Raw genomic sequence first — 20,939 nt, forward strand, 5'->3', positions numbered from 1 at the left:
ACTTCCTCTGGGAGCTCATTCCATACACGCACAACCTTCTGTGTGGGAAATGTGCCTCAGGTCGTTTGTCAATTTCAGCCCACTCACCTTAAACCTATGCTCTCGAGTTTTCAACTCACCCCAATTTGGGTAAAACACAGAAATACTCAGTTTACAACCCATCCATAAGATCATATCGCAGCCGTTACGCAGGGAAAGTCGTCCCAGCTTATTCCACCTCGCCCTACGGTCCAAACATTGACGAAATCATTGTGTATATATTGTCATCAATTTCACGGCGACCGCGGCTGGTTTCTGTAGTGTAGTGGCTATCACGTTCGCCTAACACGCGAAAGGTCCCTAGTTCGAAACTGGGCAGAAACTGCTTTGTTCGTCAACTGCAGCCTTTTACATGGACAAGAACGGAGCTTTCTTGCTTGCTTTCCCATCTGCAAACCTGCCTTCGAATTTGCTTGAAAGAATCTGCTCTCGTAGTGAAATGTAAGGCAACTCCATTTAATGACTGTGTAAAGCATTATAAAGTTTTTCTCCAACCTGGTTCTGATGCATATGCCATTCTGTTTGAGAGTGTCCTTGCCGCGTTCTGATCCTTCCACGAAAAGCAGTACCGCATTTGCATTCCTTGCGCAGGCAGCCCGGTTCAAAGGCAGGGAAGAAGCTGCTGCGCTGGTGTCACAGCGCACCACGGATTCCTGAACTTGTCTGTCTGTCAAATGTACCCCAAAGTCGTCTCTGAAAGGCCTCATTTGGAAGCTGTCTGTCGTTATTCAACGCGCGAGAGTTGGTACCAGATTCCTGAATCATATTTTGGGGCAGTTCGCACGTTAGTGGCTCATTCAATCAGCAACAGCAATGAAATAATTTACACTCTCAGAGGAACCTTTGAACTTGTGCTTTCATAGCGCCGCTAATATTAAGGTGCGCCCCGAGATCTAAGCCATGTTGGAACTGAAACGGAGGAATCGACAGAGAGGCTACAGAATGACATCGCATCCATTTGGTTTTCTTTAAATCACTGACGAGCAGGAAAATGTAAAAGGGGAGAGCGAGTGGGGAAGTGAGGCGGTTGCAGCTCTGGTAAAAGTCCTTCTTTGTGATTCACTCCGCAAACAGAGACTTGAAGGTGACTCAGAGGCGTGTGAGCTCTTCACATCGAGATCAAAAAGCACTCAAGGGCAGTTAGCACCTCTTCCGGAGTGGGGGTGGGGTGAGGTAATTACCTTTTGACTTCTGTTACTATGTTCAGAAACTGCCTTTTCGATTGACTTGAACAGAAACTGCATTTCCAGTAAGCACCATGGAAGTTAGCAAAATTTATTGAATCGCTTCTCGTCGATTCCCGCACAGGTTTCCGACTCAGTTGGTATCCACGTGGCTCATGTCCAGGAGTGAACATCTCTGCAGCAAATTGCACGGTTAAAGTAAAAGGCACGGAAAGTGGCATCTCGAACCGGCCCCGAGGTCAGAGCATGCTCACAATGTGATCTGTCGTTCTCGGATTGTAATGCGACCTCTGGTTTTAGGGTGGAGAACATTCTTTGGGACCCTTCTTCTGCAAAACAGACACAGTGACTGAATAAATGCTGCACGGTTTGATGTGGAACACGGCCTGCTCAGCTTTGTGCATTTTCCCTGTAGTCAGGTGTGTTTCGTGTTCCGTGTAAACGTGAAAGTCGTCCTGTTTCGAGCAATGTGTGAAATCATTTAGCAAAGCAAGAATCGAAATTGTAGTAATGTCTAGCAGCTCATGGTTATTTGACCGAAGTGTCCAAGTGTCTCTGCTGTCATGATCGCGTTCGCCTCCCGCGCGGAAAATCGCAAACAGCTCTGCTGTTCCAAAGCGATTTGTGCTTTTACTGGAACCGAATGGAGACTATTATTTCATCGCTGTTGTGAAACAAAGTCCTGCGGTGACTCGACTCGTCGTTATTTGGTTTTCTGTCCAATGGGAAAATCGTTCCAATGAATTTCGGTGTCATATGTTATTGAATTTCTCCCATTTCCTTCATTTCCGTCCTGGAGTCATCAGAAGGAAAAGGTAATCTAATCGAGACTGTGAATGGTGAAATTCACTTTTTATGGCCCGTTCTTATGATGTTCTTTCTATCTCTCTTTTCAGCATTGTCTGGAAAGTGGTGGTGCACTAACGCTGCAGTATGTTTGAAAGAGTAGTTTGGAATTGCCCTGTTTTTAGTTGTGAGATTACTTTATGACTCATGCCCTCGGACTGTGACACATTTAGCATTCATGCATCTCTCTGTCTGAAAATGCATTCGGCATGCCAGTTTTGTTTGTGTTCCGTGAAAAATGCTTTCTGTTTTGCGATTCGCTCAGCACATTACGAGTTAACAGGGTTTCTGAGGTAACTTCGAGCAGCAAAACTCCTCAATTGAGGTCTGGGAAAATTTCACGGAGTATGGTCAGTCGGGGCAAAATTAAGGAAGTCGTTCGTATCTGCAGTGTTTCACAATACTACCTTTCCCGTGAGCAGTCGAACAGACTAAACGATTGTGCCACAGACTGCGATGGAAAACTCCGCTAAAAAGTAATCCTTTACAGCCAGTGTTAGCAACAAGACGTTATGGGGGTACACGGCGTGGAAACAGATATTTAGGTGTATCTCATCCATGCTCACCACATAACCAAAATTAAACAAGTCCCGTTCCCCAGCATTTGGCCCCAATCCCTCTAAACCCATCCTGTCCAGAAACTCATCCGATTACCTTTGCAATTTTCTGAGTGTAATAGCCTCCTCCACTTCCTCTGGGAGCTCATTCCATACACGCACAACCTTCTGTGTGGGAAATGTGCCTCAGGTCGTTTGTCAATTTCAGCCCACTCACCTTAAACCTATGCTCTCGAGTTTTCAACTCACCCCAATTTGGGTAAAACACAGAAATACTCAGTTTACAACCCTTCCATAAGATCATATCGCAGCCGTTACGCAGGGAAAGTCGTCCCAGCTTATTCCACCTCGCCCTACGGTCCAAACATTGACGAAATCATTGTGTATATATTGTCATCAATTTCACGGCGACCACGGCTGGTTTCTGTAGTGTAGTGGTCATCACGTTCGCCTAACACGCGAAAGGCCCCCAGTTCGAAACTGGGCAGAAACTGCTTTGTTCGTCAACTGCAGCCTTTTACATGGACAAGAACGGAGCTTTCTTCCTTGCTTTCCCATCTGCAAACCTGCCTTCGAATTTGCTTGAAAGAATCTGCTCTCGTAGTGAAATGTAAGGCAACTCCATTTGATTACTGTGTAAAGCATTATAAAGTTTTTCTCCAACCTGGTTCTGATGCATATGCCATTCTGTTTGAGAGTGTCCTTGCCGCGTTCTGATCCTTCCACGAAAAGCAGTACCGCATTTGCATTCCTTGCGCAGGCAGCCCGGTTCAAAGGCAGGGAAGAAGCTGCTGCGCTGGTGTCACAGCGCACCACGGATTCCTGAACTTGTCTGTCTGTCAAATGTACCCCAAAGTCGTCTCTGAAAGGCCTCATTTGGAAGCTGTCTGTCGTTATTCAACGCGCGAGAGTTGGTACCAGATTCCTGAATCATATTTTGGGGCAGTTCGCACGTTAGTGGCTCATTCAATCAGCAACAGCAATGAAATAATTTACACTCTCAGAGGAACCTTTGAACTTGTGCTTTCATAGCGCCGCTAATATTAAGGTGCGCCCCGAGATCTAAGCCATGTTGGAACTGAAACGGAGGAATCGACAGAGAGGCTACAGAATGACATCGCATCCATTTGGTTTTCTTTAAATCACTGACGAGCAGGAAAATGTAAAAGGGGAGAGCGAGTGGGGAAGTGAGGCGGTTGCAGCTCTGGTAAAAGTCCTTCTTTGTGATTCACTCCGCAAACAGAGACTTGAAGGTGACTCAGAGGCGTGTGAGCTCTTCACATCGAGATCAAAAAGCACTCAAGGGCAGTTAGCACCTCTTCCGGAGTGGGGGTGGGGTGAGGTAATTACCTTTTGACTTCTGTTACTATGTTCAGAAACTGCCTTTTCGATTGACTTGAACAGAAACTGCATTTCCAATAAGCACCATGGAAGTTAGCAAAATTTATTGAATCGCTTCTCGTCGATTCCCGCACAGGTTTCCGACTCAGTTGGTATCCACGTGGCTCATGTCCAGGAGTGAACATCTCTGCAGCAAATTGCACGGTTAAAGTAAAAGGCACGGAAAGTGGCATCTCGAACCGGCCCCGAAATCAGAGCATGCTCACAATGTGATGTGTCGTTCTCGGATTGTAATGCGACCTCTGGTTTTAGGGTGGAGAACATTCTTTGGGACCCTTCTTCTGCAAAAGAGACACAGTGACTGAATAAATGCTGCACGGTTTGATGTGGAACACGGCCTGCTCAGCTTTGTGCATTTTCCCTGTAGTCAGGTGTGTTTCGTGTTCCGTGTAAACGTGAAAGTCGTCCTGTTTCGAGCAATGTGTGAAATCATTTAGCAAAGCAAGAATCGAAATTGTAGTAATGTCTAGCAGCTCATGGTTATTTGACCGAAGTGTCCAAGTGTCTCTGCTGTCATGATCGCGTTCGCCTCCCGCGCGGAAAATCGCAAACAGCTCTGCTGTTCCAAAGCGATTTGTGCTTTTACTGGAACCGAATGGAGACTATTATTTCATCGCTGTTGTGAAACAAAGTCCTGCGGTGACTCGACTCGTCGTTATTTGGTTTTCTGTCCAATGGGAAAATCGTTCCAATGAATTTCGGTGTCATATGTTATTGAATTTCTCCCATTTCCTTCATTTCCGTCCTGGAGTCATCAGAAGGAAAAGGTAATCTAATCGAGACTGTGAATGGTGAAATTCACTTTTTATGGCCCGTTCTTATGATGTTCTTTCTATCTCTCTTTTCAGCATTGTCTGGAAAGTGGTGGTGCACTAACGCTGCAGTATGTTTGAAAGAGTAGTTTGGAATTGCCCTGTTTTTAGTTGTGAGATTACTTTATGACTCATGCCCTCGGACTGTGACACATTTAGCATTCATGCATCTCTCTGTCTGAACATGCATTCGGCATGCCAGTTTTGTTTGTGTTCCGTGAAAAATGCTTTCTGTTTTGCGATTCGCTCAGCACATTACGAGTTAACAGGGTTTCTGAGGTAACTTCGAGCAGCAAAACTCCTCAATTGAGGTCTGGGAAAATTTCACTGAGTATGGTCAGTCGGGGCAAAATTAAGGAAGTTGTTCGTATCTGCAGTGTTTCACAATACTACCTTTCCCGTGAGCAGTCGAACAGACTAAACGATTGTGCCACAGACTGCGATGGAAAACTCCGCTAAAAAGTAATCCTTTACAGCCAGTGTTAGCAACAAGACGTTATGGGGGTACACGGCGTGGAAACAGATATTTAGGTGTATCTCATCCATGCTCACCACATAACCAAAATTAAACAAGTCCCGTTCCCCAGCATTTGGCCCCAATCCCTCTAAACCCATCCTGTCCAGAAACTCATCCGATTACCTTTGCAATTTTCTGAGTGTAATAGCCTTCTCCACTTCCTCTGGGAGCTCATTCCATACACGCACAACCTTCTGTGTGGGAAATGTGCCTCAGGTCGTTTGTCACTTTCAGCCCACTCACCTTAAACCTATGCTCTCGAGTTTTCAACTCACCCCAATTTGGGTAAAACACAGAAATACTCAGTTTACAACCCTTCCATAAGATCGTATCGCAGCCGTTCCGCTGCAGGGAAAGTCGTCCCAGCTTATTCCACCTCGCCCTACGGTCCAAACATTGACGAAATCATTGTCTATATATTGTCATCAATTTGACGGCGACCGCGGCTGGTTTCTGTAGTGTAGTGGTCATCACGTTCGCCTAACACGCGAAAGGTCCCTAGTTCGAAACTGGGCAGAAACTGCTTTGTTCGTCAACTGCAGCCTTTTACATGGACAAGAACGGAGCTTTCTTGCTTGCTTTCCCATCTGCAAACCTGCCTTCGAATTTGCTTGAAAGAATCTGCTCTCGTAGTGAAATGTAAGGCAACTCCAGTTAATTACTGTGTAAAGCATTATAAAGTTTTTCTCCAACCTGGTTCTGATGCATATGCCATTCTGTTTGAGAGTGTCCTTGCCGCGTTCTGATCCTTCCACGAAAAGCAGTACCGCATTTGCATTCCTTGCGCAGGCGGCCCGGTTCAAAGGCAGGGAAGAAGCTGCTGCGCTGGTGTCACAGCGCACCACGGATTCCTGAACTTGTCTGTCTGTCAAATGTACCCCAAAGTCGTCTCTGAAAGGCCTCATTTGGAAGCTGTCTGTCGTTATTCAACGCGCGAGAGTTGGTACCAGATTCCTGAATCATATTTTGGGGCAGTTCGCACGTTAGTGGCTCATTCAATCAGCAACAGCAATGAAATAATTTACACTCTCAGAGGAACCTTTGAACTTGTGCTTTCATAGCGCCGCTAATATTAAGGTGCGCCCCGAGATCTAAGCCATGTTGGAACTGAAACGGAGGAATCGACAGAGAGGCTACAGAATGACATCGCATCCATTTGGTTTTCTTTAAATCACTGACGAGCAGGAAAATGTAAAAGGGGAGAGCGAGTGGGGAAGTGAGGCGGTTGCAGCTCTGGTAAAAGTCCTTCTTTGTGATTCACTCCGCAAACAGAGACTTGAAGGTGACTCAGAGGCGTGTGAGCTCTTCACATCGAGATCAAAAAGCACTCAAGGGCAGTTAGCACCTCTTCCGGAGTGGGGGTGGGGTGAGGTAATTACCTTTTGACTTCTGTTACGATGTTCAGAAACTGCCTTTTCGATTGACTTGAACAGAAACTGCATTTCCAATAAGCACCATGGAAGTTAGCAAAATTTATTGAATCGCTTCTCGTCGATTCCCGCACAGGTTTCCGACTCAGTTGGTATCCACGTGGCTCATGTCCAGGAGTGAACATCTCTGCAGCAAATTGCACGGTTAAAGTAAAAGGCACGGAAAGTGGCATCTCGAACCGGCCCCGAGGTCAGAGCATGCTCACAATGTGATGTGTCGTTCTCGGATTGTAATGCGACCTCCGGTTTTAGGGTGGAGAACATTCTTTGGGACCCTTCTTCTGCAAAACAGACACAGTGACTGAATAAATGCTGCACGGTTTGATGTGGAACACGGCCTGCTCGGCTTTGTGCATTTTCCCTGTAGTCAGGTGTGTTTCGTGTTCCGTGTAAACGTGAAAGTCGTCCTGTTTCGAGCAATGTGTGAAATCATTTAGCAAAGCAAGAATCGAAATTGTAGTAATGTCTAGCAGCTCATGGTTATTTGACCGAAGTGTCCAAGTGTCTCTGCTGTCATGATCGCGTTCGCCTCCCGCGCGGAAAATCGCAAACAGCTCTGCTGTTCCAAAGCGATTTGTGCTTTTACTGGAACCGAATGGAGACTATTATTTCATCGCTGTTGTGAAACAAAGTCCTGCGGTGACTCGACTCGTCGTTATTTGGTTTTCTGTCCAATGGGAAAATCGTTCCAATGAATTTCGGTGTCATATGTTATTGAATTTCTCCCATTTCCTTCATTTCCGTCCTGGAGTCATCAGAAGGAAAAGGTAATCTAATCGAGACTGTGAATGGTGAAATTCACTTTTTATGGCCCGTCCTTATGATGTTCTTTCTATCTCTCTTTTCAGCATTGTCTGGAAAGTGGTGGTGCACTAACGCTGCAGTATGTTTGAAAGAGTAGTTTGGAATTGCCCTGTTTTTAGTTGTGAGATTACTTTATGACTCATGCCCTCGGACTGTGACACATTTAGCATTCATGCATCTCTCTGTCTGAACATGCATTCGGCATGCCAGTTTTGTTTGTGTTCCGTGAAAAATGCTTTCTGTTTTGCGATTCGCTCAGCACATTACGAGTTAACAGGGTTTCTGAGGTAACTTCGAGCAGCAAAACTCCTCAATTGAGGTCTGGGAAAATTTCACTGAGTATGGTCAGTCGGGGCAAAATTAAGGAAGTTGTTCGTATCTGCAGTGTTTCACAATACTACCTTTCCCGTGAGCAGTCGAACAGACTAAACGATTGTGCCACAGACTGCGATGGAAAACTCCGCTAAAAAGTAATCCTTTACAGCCAGTGTTAGCAACAAGACGTTATGGGGGTACACGGCGTGGAAACAGATATTTAGGTGTATCTCATCCATGCTCACCACATAACCAAAATTAAACAAGTCCCGTTCCCCAGCATTTGGCCCCAATCCCTCTAAACCCATCCTGTCCAGAAACTCATCCGATTACCTTTGCAATTTTCTGAGTGTAATAGCCTTCTCCACTTCCTCTGGGAGCTCATTCCATACACGCACAACCTTCTGTGTGGGAAATGTGCCTCAGGTCGTTTGTCAATTTCAGCCCACTCACCTTAAACCTATGCTCTCGAGTTTTCAACTCACCCCAATTTGGGTAAAACACAGAAATACTCAGTTTACAACCCTTCCATAAGATCGTATCGCAGCCGTTCCGCTGCAGGGAAAGTCGTCCCAGCTTATTCCACCTCGCCCTACGGTCCAAACATTGACGAAATCATTGTCTATATATTGTCATCAATCTCACGGCGGCCGCGGCTGGTTTCTGTAGTGTAGTGGTCATCACGTTCGCCTAACACGCGAAAGGTCCCTAGTTCGAAACTGGGCAGAAACTGCTTTGTTCGTCAACTGCAGCCTTTTACATGGACAAGAACGGAGCTTTCTTGCTTGCTTTCCCATCTGCAAACCTGCCTTCGAATTTGCTTGAAAGAATCTGCTCTCGTAGTGAAATGTAAGGCAACTCCATTTAATTACTGTGTAAAGCATTATAAAGTTTTTCTCCAACCTGGTTCTGATGCATATGCCATTCTGTTTGAGAGTGTCCTTGCCGCGTTCTGATCCTTCCACGAAAAGCAGTACCGCATTTGCATTCCTTGCGCAGGCGGCCCGGTTCAAAGGCAGGGAAGAAGCTGCTGCGCTGGTGTCACAGCGCACCACGGATTCCTGAACTTGTCTGTCTGTCAAATGTACCCCAAAGTCGTCTCTGAAAGGCCTCATTTGGAAGCTGTCTGTCGTTATTCAACGCGCGAGAGTTGGTACCAGATTCCTGAATCATATTTTGGGGCAGTTCGCACGTTAGTGGCTCATTCAATCAGCAACAGCAATGAAATAATTTACACTCTCAGAGGAACCTTTGAACTTGTGCTTTCATAGCGCCGCTAATATTAAGGTGCGCCCCGAGATCTAAGCCATGTTGGAACTGAAACGGAGGAATCGACAGAGAGGCTACAGAATGACATCGCATCCATTTGGTTTTCTTTAAATCACTGACGAGCAGGAAAATGTAAAAGGGGAGAGCGAGTGGGGAAGTGAGGCGGTTGCAGCTCTGGTAAAAGTCCTTCTTTGTGATTCACTCCGCAAACAGAGACTTGAAGGTGACTCAGAGGCGTGTGAGCTCTTCACATCGAGATCAAAAAGCACTCAAGGGCAGTTAGCACCTCTTCCGGAGTGGGGGTGGGGTGAGGTAATTACCTTTTGACTTCTGTTACGATGTTCAGAAACTGCCTTTTCGATTGACTTGAACAGAAACTGCATTTCCAATAAGCACCATGGAAGTTAGCAAAATTTATTGAATCGCTTCTCGTCGATTCCCGCACAGGTTTCCGACTCAGTTGGTATCCACGTGGCTCATGTCCAGGAGTGAACATCTCTGCAGCAAATTGCACGGTTAAAGTAAAAGGCACGGAAAGTGGCATCTCGAACCGGCCCCGAAATCAGAGCATGCTCACAATGTGATGTGTCGTTCTCGGATTGTAATGCGACCTCTGGTTTTAGGGTGGAGAACATTCTTTGGGACCCTTCTTCTGCAAAACAGACACAGTGACTGAATAAATGCTGCACGGTTTGATGTGGAACACGGCCTGCTCAGCTTTGTGCATTTTCCCTGTAGTCAGGTGTGTTTCGTGTTCCGTGTAAACGTGAAAGTCGTCCTGTTTCGAGCAATGTGTGAAATCATTTAGCAAAGCAAGAATCGAAATTGTAGTAATGTCTAGCAGCTCATGGTTATTTGACCGAAGTGTCCAAGTGTCTCTGCTGTCATGATCGCGTTCGCCTCCCGCGCGGAAAATCGAAAACAGCTCTGCTGTTCCAAAGCGATTTGTGCTTTTACTGGAACCGAATGGAGACTATTATTTCATCGCTGTTGTGAAACAAAGTCCTGCGGTGACTCGACTCGTCGTTATTTGGTTTTCTGTCCAATGGGAAAATCGTTCCAATGAATTTCGGTGTCATATGTTATTGATTTTCTCCCATTTCCTTCATTTCCGTCCTGGAGTCATCAGAAGGAAAAGGTAATCTAATCGAGACTGTGAATGGTGAAATTCACTTTTTATGGCCCGTTCTTATGATGTTCTTTCTATCTCTCTTTTCAGCATTGTCTGGAAAGTGGTGGTGCACTAACGCTGCAGTATGTTTGAAAGAGTAGTTTGGAATTGCCCTGTTTTAAGTTGTGAGATTACTTTATGACTCATGCCCTCGGACTGTGACACATTTAGCATTCATGCATCTCTCTGTCTGAACATGCATTCGGCATGCCAGTTTTGTTTGTGTTCCGTGAAAAATGCTTTCTGTTTTGCGATTCGCTCAGCACATTACGAGTTAACAGGGTTTCTGAGGTAACTTCGAGCAGCAAAACTCCTCAATTGAGGTCTGGGAAAATTTCACGGAGTATGGTCAGTCGGGGCAAAATTAAGGAAGTTGTTCGTATCTGCAGTGTTTCACAATACTACCTTTCCCGTGAGCAGTCGAACAGACTAAACGATTGTGCCACAGACTGCGATGGAAAACTCCGCTAAAAAGTAATCCTTTACAGCCAGTGTTAGCAACAAGACGTTATGGGGGTACACGGCGTGGAAACAGATATTTAGGTGTATCTCATCCATGCTCACCACATAACCAAAATTAAACAAGTCCCGTTCCCCAGCATTTGGCCCCAATCCCTCTAAACCCATCCTGTCCAGAAACTCATCCGATTACCTTTGCAATTTTCTGAGTGTAATAGCCTCCTCCACTTCCTCTGGGAGCTCATTCCATACACGCACAACCTTCTGTGTGGGAAATGTGCCTCAGGTCGTTTGTCAATTTCAGCCCACTCACCTTAAACCTATGCTCTCGAGTTTTCAACTCACCCCAATTTGGGTAAAACACAGAAATACTCAGTTTACAACCCTTCCATAAGATCATATCGCAGCCGTTACGCAGGGAAAGTCGTCCCAGCTTATTCCACCTCGCCCTACGGTCCAAACATTGACGAAATCATTGTGTATATATTGTCATCAATTTCACGGCGACCACGGCTGGTTTCTGTAGTGTAGTGGTCATCACGTTCGCCTAACACGCGAAAGGCCCCCAGTTCGAAACTGGGCAGAAACTGCTTTGTTCGTCAACTGCAGCCTTTTACATGGACAAGAACGGAGCTTTCTTCCTTGCTTTCCCATCTGCAAACCTGCCTTCGAATTTGCTTGAAAGAATCTGCTCTCGTAGTGAAATGTAAGGCAACTCCATTTGATTACTGTGTAAAGCATTATAAAGTTTTTCTCCAACCTGGTTCTGATGCATATGCCATTCTGTTTGAGAGTGTCCTTGCCGCGTTCTGATCCTTCCACGAAAAGCAGTACCGCATTTGCATTCCTTGCGCAGGCAGCCCGGTTCAAAGGCAGGGAAGAAGCTGCTGCGCTGGTGTCACAGCGCACCACGGATTCCTGAACTTGTCTGTCTGTCAAATGTACCCCAAAGTCGTCTCTGAAAGGCCTCATTTGGAAGCTGTCTGTCGTTATTCAACGCGCGAGAGTTGGTACCAGATTCCTGAATCATATTTTGGGGCAGTTCGCACGTTAGTGGCTCATTCAATCAGCAACAGCAATGAAATAATTTACACTCTCAGAGGAACCTTTGAACTTGTGCTTTCATAGCGCCGCTAAAATTAAGGTGCGCCCCGAGATCTAAGCCATGTTGGAACTGAAACGGAGGAATCGACAGAGAGGCTACAGAATGACATCGCATCCATTTGGTTTTCTTTAAATCACTGACGAGCAGGAAAATGTAAAAGGGGAGAGCGAGTGGGGAAGTGAGGCGGTTGCAGCTCTGGTAAAAGTCCTTCTTTGTGATTCACTCCGCAAACAGAGACTTGAAGGTGACTCAGAGGCGTGTGAGCTCTTCACATCGAGATCAAAAAGCACTCAAGGGCAGTTAGCACCTCTTCCGGAGTGGGGGTGGGGTGAGGTAATTACCTTTTGACTTCTGTTACTATGTTCAGAAACTGCCTTTTCGATTGACTTGAACAGAAACTGCATTTCCAATAAGCACCATGGAAGTTAGCAAAATTTATTGAATCGCTTCTCGTCGATTCCCGCACAGGTTTCCGACTCAGTTGGTATCCACGTGGCTCATGTCCAGGAGTGAACATCTCTGCAGCAAATTGCACGGTTAAAGTAAAAGGCACGGAAAGTGGCATCTCGAACCGGCCCCGAAATCAGAGCATGCTCACAATGTGATGTGTCGTTCTCGGATTGTAATGCGACCTCTGGTTTTAGGGTGGAGAACATTCTTTGGGACCCTTCTTCTGCAAAAGAGACACAGTGACTGAATAAATGCTGCACGGTTTGATGTGGAACACGGCCTGCTCAGCTTTGTGCATTTTCCCTGTAGTCAGGTGTGTTTCGTGTTCCGTGTAAACGTGAAAGTCGTCCTGTTTCGAGCAATGTGTGAAATCATTTAGCAAAGCAAGAATCGAAATTGTAGTAATGTCTAGCAGCTCATGGTTATTTGACCGAAGTGTCCAAGTGTCTCTGCTGTCATGATCGCGTTCGCCTCCCGCGCGGAAAATCGCAAACAGCTCTGCTGTTCCAAAGCGATTTGTGCTTTTACTGGAACCGAATGGAGACTATTATTTCATCGCTGTTATGAAACAAAGTCCTGCGGTGACTCGACTCGTCGTTATTTGGTTTTCTGTCCAATGGGAAAATCGTTCCAATGAATTTCGGTGTCATATGTTATTGAATTTCTCCCATTTCCTTCATTTCCGTCCTGGAGTCATCAGAAGGAAAAGGTAATCTAATCGAGACTGTGAATGGTGAAATTCACTTTTTATGGCCCGTTCTTATGATGTTCTTTCTATCTCTCTTTTCAGCATTGTCTGGAAAGTGGTGGTGCACTAACGCTGCAGTATGTTTGAAAGAGTAGTTTGGAATTGCCCTGTTTTTAGTTGTGAGATTACTTTATGACTCATGCCCTCGGACTGTGACACATTTAGCATTCATGCATCTCTCTGTCTGAACATGCATTCGGCATGCCAGTTTTGTTTGTGTTCCGTGAAAAATGCTTTCTGTTTTGCGATTCGCTCAGCACATTACGAGTTAACAGGGTTTCTGAGGTAACTTCGAGCAGCAAAACTCCTCAATTGAGGTCTGGGAAAATTTCACTGAGTATGGTCAGTCGGGGCAAAATTAAGGAAGTTGTTCGTATCTGCAGTGTTTCACAATACTACCTTTCCCGTGAGCAGTCGAACAGACTAAACGATTGTGCCACAGACTGCGATGGAAAACTCCGCTAAAAAGTAATCCTTTACAGCCAGTGTTAGCAACAAGACGTTATGGGGGTACACGGCGTGGAAACAGATATTTAGGTGTATCTCATCCATGCTCACCACATAACCAAAATTAAACAAGTCCCGTTCCCCAGCATTTGGCCCCAATCCCTCTAAACCCATCCTGTCCAGAAACTCATCCGATTACCTTTGCAATTTTCTGAGTGTAATAGCCTTCTCCACTTCCTCTGGGAGCTCATTCCATACACGCACAACCTTCTGTGTGGGAAATGTGCCTCAGGTCGTTTGTCACTTTCAGCCCACTCACCTTAAACCTATGCTCTCGAGTTTTCAACTCACCCCAATTTGGGTAAAACACAGAAATACTCAGTTTACAACCCTTCCATAAGATCGTATCGCAGCCGTTCCGCTGCAGGGAAAGTCGTCCCAGCTTATTCCACCTCGCCCTACGGTCCAAACATTGACGAAATCATTGTCTATATATTGTCATCAATTTGACGGCGACCGCGGCTGGTTTCTGTAGTGTAGTGGTCATCACGTTCGCCTAACACGCGAAAGGTCCCTAGTTCGAAACTGGGCAGAAACTGCTTTGTTCGTCAACTGCAGCCTTTTACATGGACAAGAACGGAGCTTTCTTGCTTGCTTTCCCATCTGCAAACCTGCCTTCGAATTTGCTTGAAAGAATCTGCTCTCGTAGTGAAATGTAAGGCAACTCCAGTTAATTACTGTGTAAAGCATTATAAAGTTTTTCTCCAACCTGGTTCTGATGCATATGCCATTCTGTTTGAGAGTGTCCTTGCCGCGTTCTGATCCTTCCACGAAAAGCAGTACCGCATTTGCATTCCTTGCGCAGGCGGCCCGGTTCAAAGGCAGGGAAGAAGCTGCTGCGCTGGTGTCACAGCGCACCACGGATTCCTGAACTTGTCTGTCTGTCAAATGTACCCCAAAGTCGTCTCTGAAAGGCCTCATTTGGAAGCTGTCTGTCGTTATTCAACGCGCGAGAGTTGGTACCAGATTCCTGAATCATATTTTGGGGCAGTTCGCACGTTAGTGGCTCATTCAATCAGCAACAGCAATGAAATAATTTACACTCTCAGAGGAACCTTTGAACTTGTGCTTTCATAGCGCCGCTAATATTAAGGTGCGCCCCGAGATCTAAGCCATGTTGGAACTGAAACGGAGGAATCGACAGAGAGGCTACAGAATGACATCGCATCCATTTGGTTTTCTTTAAATCACTGACGAGCAGGAAAATGTAAAAGGGGAGAGCGAGTGGGGAAGTGAGGCGGTTGCAGCTCTGGTAAAAGTCCTTCTTTGTGATTCACTCCGCAAACAGAGACTTGAAGGTGACTCAGAGGCGTGTGAGCTCTTCACATCGAGATCAAAAAGCACTCAAGGGCAGTTAGCACCTCTTCCGGAGTGGGGGTGGGGTGAGGTAATTACCTTTTGACTTCTGTTACGATGTTCAGAAACTGCCTTTTCGATTGACTTGAACAGAAACTGCATTTCCAATAAGCACCATGGAAGTTAGCAAAATTTATTGAATCGCTTCTCGTCGATTCCCGCACAGGTTTCCGACTCAGTTGGTATCCACGTGGCTCATGTCCAGGAGTGAACATCTCTGCAGCAAATTGCACGGTTAAAGTAAAAGGCACGGAAAGTGGCATCTCGAACCGGCCCCGAGGTCAGAGCATGCTCACAATGTGATGTGTCGTTCTCGGATTGTAATGCGACCTCCGGTTTTAGGGTGGAGAACATTCTTTGGGACCCTTCTTCTGCAAAACAGACACAGTGACTGAATAAATGCTGCACGGTTTGATGTGGAACACGGCCTGCTCGGCTTTGTGCATTTTCCCTGTAGTCAGGTGTGTTTCGTGTTCCGTGTAAACGTGAAAGTCGTCCTGTTTCGAGCAATGTGTGAAATCATTTAGCAAAGCAAGAATCGAAATTGTAGTAATGTCTAGCAGCTCATGGTTATTTGACCGAAGTGTCCAAGTGTCTCTGCTGTCATGATCGCGTTCGCCTCCCGCGCGGAAAATCGCAAACAGCTCTGCTGTTCCAAAGCGATTTGTGCTTTTACTGGAACCGAATGGAGACTATTATTTCATCGCTGTTGTGAAACAAAGTCCTGCGGTGACTCGACTCGTCGTTATTTGGTTTTCTGTCCAATGGGAAAATCGTTCCAATGAATTTCGGTGTCATATGTTATTGAATTTCTCCCATTTCCTTCATTTCCGTCCTGGAGTCATCAGAAGGAAAAGGTAATCTAATCGAGACTGTGAATGGTGAAATTCACTTTTTATGGCCCGTCCTTATGATGTTCTTTCTATCTCTCTTTTCAGCATTGTCTGGAAAGTGGTGGTGCACTAACGCTGCAGTATGTTTGAAAGAGTAGTTTGGAATTGCCCTGTTTTTAGTTGTGAGATTACTTTATGACTCATGCCCTCGGACTGTGACACATTTAGCATTCATGCATCTCTCTGTCTGAACATGCATTCGGCATGCCAGTTTTGTTTGTGTTCCGTGAAAAATGCTTTCTGTTTTGCGATTCGCTCAGCACATTACGAGTTAACAGGGTTTCTGAGGTAACTTCGAGCAGCAAAACTCCTCAATTGAGGTCTGGGAAAATTTCACTGAGTATGGTCAGTCGGGGCAAAATTAAGGAAGTTGTTCGTATCTGCAGTGTTTCACAATACTACCTTTCCCGTGAGCAGTCGAACAGACTAAACGATTGTGCCACAGACTGCGATGGAAAACTCCGCTAAAAAGTAATCCTTTACAGCCAGTGTTAGCAACAAGACGTTATGGGGGTACACGGCGTGGAAACAGATATTTAGGTGTATCTCATCCATGCTCACCACATAACCAAAATTAAACAAGTCCCGTTCCCCAGCATTTGGCCCCAATCCCTCTAAACCCATCCTGTCCAGAAACTCATCCGATTACCTTTGCAATTTTCTGAGTGTAATAGCCTTCTCCACTTCCTCTGGGAGCTCATTCCATACACGCACAACCTTCTGTGTGGGAAATGTGCCTCAGGTCGTTTGTCAATTTCAGCCCACTCACCTTAAACCTATGCTCTCGAGTTTTCAACTCACCCCAATTTGGGTAAAACACAGAAATACTCAGTTTACAACCCTTCCATAAGATCGTATCGCAGCCGTTCCGCTGCAGGGAAAGTCGTCCCAGCTTATTCCACCTCGCCCTACGGTCCAAACATTGACGAAATCATTGTCTATATATTGTCATCAATCTCACGGCGGCCGCGGCTGGTTTCTGTAGTGTAGTGGTCATCACGTTCGCCTAACACGCGAAAGGTCCCTAGTTCGAAACTGGGCAGAAACTGCTTTGTTCGTCAACTGCAGCCTTTTACATGGACAAGAACGGAGCTTTCTTGCTTGCTTTCCCATCTGCAAACCTGCCTTCGAATTTGCTTGAAAGAATCTGCTCTCGTAGTGAAATGTAAGGCAACTCCATTTAATTACTGTGTAAAGCATTATAAAGTTTTTCTCCAACCTGGTTCTGATGCATATGCCATTCTGTTTGAGAGTGTCCTTGCCGCGTTCTGATCCTTCCACGAAAAGCAGTACCGCATTTGCATTCCTTGCGCAGGCGGCCCGGTTCAAAGGCAGGGAAGAAGCTGCTGCGCTGGTGTCACAGCGCACCACGGATTCCTGAACTTGTCTGTCTGTCAAATGTACCCCAAAGTCGTCTCTGAAAGGCCTCATTTGGAAGCTGTCTGTCGTTATTCAACGCGCGAGAGTTGGTACCAGATTCCTGAATCATATTTTGGGGCAGTTCGCACGTTAGTGGCTCATTCAATCAGCAACAGCAATGAAATAATTTACACTCTCAGAGGAACCTTTGAACTTGTGCTTTCATAGCGCCGCTAATATTAAGGTGCGCCCCGAGATCTAAGCCATGTTGGAACTGAAACGGAGGAATCGACAGAGAGGCTACAGAATGACATCGCATCCATTTGGTTTTCTTTAAATCACTGACGAGCAGGAAAATGTAAAAGGGGAGAGCGAGTGGGGAAGTGAGGCGGTTGCAGCTCTGGTAAAAGTCCTTCTTTGTGATTCACTCCGCAAACAGAGACTTGAAGGTGACTCAGAGGCGTGTGAGCTCTTCACATCGAGATCAAAAAGCACTCAAGGGCAGTTAGCACCTCTTCCGGAGTGGGGGTGGGGTGAGGTAATTACCTTTTGACTTCTGTTACGATGTTCAGAAACTGCCTTTTCGATTGACTTGAACAGAAACTGCATTTCCAATAAGCACCATGGAAGTTAGCAAAATTTATTGAATCGCTTCTCGTCGATTCCCGCACAGGTTTCCGACTCAGTTGGTATCCACGTGGCTCATGTCCAGGAGTGAACATCTCTGCAGCAAATTGCACGGTTAAAGTAAAAGGCACGGAAAGTGGCATCTCGAACCGGCCCCGAAATCAGAGCATGCTCACAATGTGATGTGTCGTTCTCGGATTGTAATGCGACCTCTGGTTTTAGGGTGGAGAACATTCTTTGGGACCCTTCTTCTGCAAAACAGACACAGTGACTGAATAAATGCTGCACGGTTTGATGTGGAACACGGCCTGCTCAGCTTTGTGCATTTTCCCTGTAGTCAGGTGTGTTTCGTGTTCCGTGTAAACGTGAAAGTCGTCCTGTTTCGAGCAATGTGTGAAATCATTTAGCAAAGCAAGAATCGAAATTGTAGTAATGTCTAGCAGCTCATGGTTATTTGACCGAAGTGTCCAAGTGTCTCTGCTGTCATGATCGCGTTCGCCTCCCGCGCGGAAAATCGAAAACAGCTCTGCTGTTCCAAAGCGATTTGTGCTTTTACTGGAACCGAATGGAGACTATTATTTCATCGCTGTTGTGAAACAAAGTCCTGCGGTGACTCGACTCGTCGTTATTTGGTTTTCTGTCCAATGGGAAAATCGTTCCAATGAATTTCGGTGTCATATGTTATTGATTTTCTCCCATTTCCTTCATTTCCGTCCTGGAGTCATCAGAAGGAAAAGGTAATCTAATCGAGACTGTGAATGGTGAAATTCACTTTTTATGGCCCGTTCTTATGATGTTCTTTCTATCTCTCTTTTCAGCATTGTCTGGAAAGTGGTGGTGCACTAACGCTGCAGTATGTTTGAAAGAGTAGTTTGGAATTGCCCTGTTTTAAGTTGTGAGATTACTTTATGACTCATGCCCTCGGACTGTGACACATTTAGCATTCATGCATCTCTCTGTCTGAACATGCATTCGGCATGCCAGTTTTGTTTGTGTTCCGTGAAAAATGCTTTCTGTTTTGCGATTCGCTCAGCACATTACGAGTTAACAGGGTTTCTGAGGTAACTTCGAGCAGCAAAACTCCTCAATTGAGGTCTGGGAAAATTTCACGGAGTATGGTCAGTCGGGGCAAAATTAAGGAAGTTGTTCGTATCTGCAGTGTTTCACAATACTACCTTTCCCGTGAGCAGTCGAACAGACTAAACGATTGTGCCACAGACTGCGATGGAAAACTCCGCTAAAAAGTAATCCTTTACAGACAGTGTTAGCAACAAGACGTTATGGGGGTACACGGCGTGGAAACAGATATTTAGGTGTATCTCATCCATGCTCACCACATAACCAAAATTAAACAAGTCCCGTTCCCCAGCATTTGGCCCCAATACCTCTAAACCCATCCTGTCCAGAAACTCATCCGATTACCTTTGCAATTTTCTGAGTGTAATAGCCTTCTCCACTTCCTCTGGGAGCTCATTCCATACACGCACAACCTTCTGTGTGGGAAATGTGCCTCAGGTCGTTTGTCATTTTCAGCCCACTCACCTTAAACCTATGCTCTCGAGTTTTCAACTCACCCCAATTTGGGTAAAACACAGAAATACTCAGTTTACAACCCTTCCATAAGATCGTATCGCAGCCGTTCCGCTGCAGGGAAAGTCGTCCCAGCTTATTCCACCTCGCCCTACGGTCCAAACATTGACGAAATCATTGTCTATATATTGTCATCAATTTCACGGCGGCCGCGGCTGGTTTCTGTAGTGTAGTGGTCATCACGTTCGCCTAACACGCGAAAGGTCCCTAGTTCGCAACTGGGCCGAAACTGCTTTGTTCGTCAACTGCAGCCTTTTACATGGACAAGAACGGAGCTTTCTTCCTTGCTTTCCCATCTGCAAACCTGCCTTCGAATTTGCTTGAAAGAATCTGCTCTCGTAGTGAAATGTGAGGCAACTCCATTTAATTACTGTGTAAAGCATTATAAAGTTTTTCTCCAACCTGGTTCTGATGCATATGCCATTCTGTTTGAGAGTGTCCTTGCCGCGTTCTGATCCTTCCACGAAAAGCAGTACCGCATTTGCATTCCTTGCGCAGGCGGCCCGGTTCAAAGGCAGGGAAGAAGCTGCTGCGCTGGTGTCACAGCGCACCACGGATTCCTGAACTTGTCTGTCTGTCAAATGTACCCCAAAGTCGTCTCTGAAAGGCCTCATTTGGAAGCTGTCTGTCGTTATTCAACGCGCGAGAGTTGGTACCAGATTCCTGAATCATATTTTGGGGCAGTTCGCACGTTAGTGGCTCATTCAATCAGCAACAGCAATGAAATAATTTACACTCTCAGAGGAACCTTTGAACTTGTGCTTTCATAGCGCCGCTAATATTAAGGTGCGCCCCGAGATCTAAGCCATGTTGGAACTGAAACGGAGGAATCGACAGAGAGGCTACAGAATGACATCGCATCCATTTGGTTTTCTTTAAATCACTGACGAGCAGGAAAATGTAAAAGGGGAGAGCGAGTGGGGAAGTGAGGCGGTTGCAGCTCTGGTAAAAGTCCTTCTTTGTGATTCACTCCGCAAACAGAGACTTGAAGGTGACTCAGAGGCGTGTGAGCTCTTCACATCGAGATCAAAAAGCACTCAAGGGCAGTTAGCACCTCTTCCGGAGTGGGGGTGGGGTGAGGTAATTACCTTTTGACTTCTGTTACTATGTTCAGAAACTGCCTTTTCGATTGACTTGAACAGAAACTGCATTTCCAATAAGCACCATGGAAGTTAGCAAAATTTATTGAATCGCTTCTCGTCGATTCCCGCACAGGTTTCCGACTCAGTTGGTATCCACGTGGCTCATGTCCAGGAGTGAACATCTCTGCAGCAAATTGCACGGTTAAAGTAAAAGGCACGGAAAGTGGCATCTCGAACCGGCCCCGAGATCAGAGCATGCTCACAATGTGATGTGTCGTTCTCGGATTGTAATGCGACCTCCGGTTTTAGGGTGGAGAACATTCTTTGGGACCCTTCTTCTGCAAAACAGACACAGTGACTGAATAAATGCTGCACGGTTTGATGTGGAACACGGCCTGCTCAGCTTTGTGCATTTTCC

General features: G+C 45.9%; 6 non-coding genes across 6 annotated transcripts; all 6 read left to right on the top strand.

Annotated features, from left to right (window-relative positions):
• Positions 1-3,046: 3,046 nt before the first annotated feature.
• Positions 3,047-3,119, top strand: trnav-aac (transfer RNA valine (anticodon AAC)). Its single transcript has one exon. It is a non-coding gene; the product is annotated as a tRNA-Val (tRNA).
• A 2,686-nt stretch (positions 3,120-5,805) lies between these two features.
• On the top strand, positions 5,806-5,878 carry trnav-aac (transfer RNA valine (anticodon AAC)). Its single transcript has one exon. It is a non-coding gene; the product is annotated as a tRNA-Val (tRNA).
• A 2,686-nt stretch (positions 5,879-8,564) lies between these two features.
• On the top strand, positions 8,565-8,637 carry trnav-aac (transfer RNA valine (anticodon AAC)). The gene has a single exon. It is a non-coding gene; the product is annotated as a tRNA-Val (tRNA).
• A 2,683-nt stretch (positions 8,638-11,320) lies between these two features.
• Positions 11,321-11,393, top strand: trnav-aac (transfer RNA valine (anticodon AAC)). Its single transcript has one exon. It is a non-coding gene; the product is annotated as a tRNA-Val (tRNA).
• Positions 11,394-14,079: 2,686 nt separating this feature from the next.
• Positions 14,080-14,152, top strand: trnav-aac (transfer RNA valine (anticodon AAC)). The gene has a single exon. It is a non-coding gene; the product is annotated as a tRNA-Val (tRNA).
• A 2,686-nt stretch (positions 14,153-16,838) lies between these two features.
• On the top strand, positions 16,839-16,911 carry trnav-aac (transfer RNA valine (anticodon AAC)). The gene has a single exon. It is a non-coding gene; the product is annotated as a tRNA-Val (tRNA).
• Positions 16,912-20,939: the final 4,028 nt, after the last annotated feature.

This window comes from Chiloscyllium punctatum, chromosome 50 (assembly GCF_047496795.1).
Source record: "Chiloscyllium punctatum isolate Juve2018m chromosome 50, sChiPun1.3, whole genome shotgun sequence".
NCBI classification, from domain to species: Eukaryota; Metazoa; Chordata; class Chondrichthyes; order Orectolobiformes; family Hemiscylliidae; genus Chiloscyllium; species Chiloscyllium punctatum.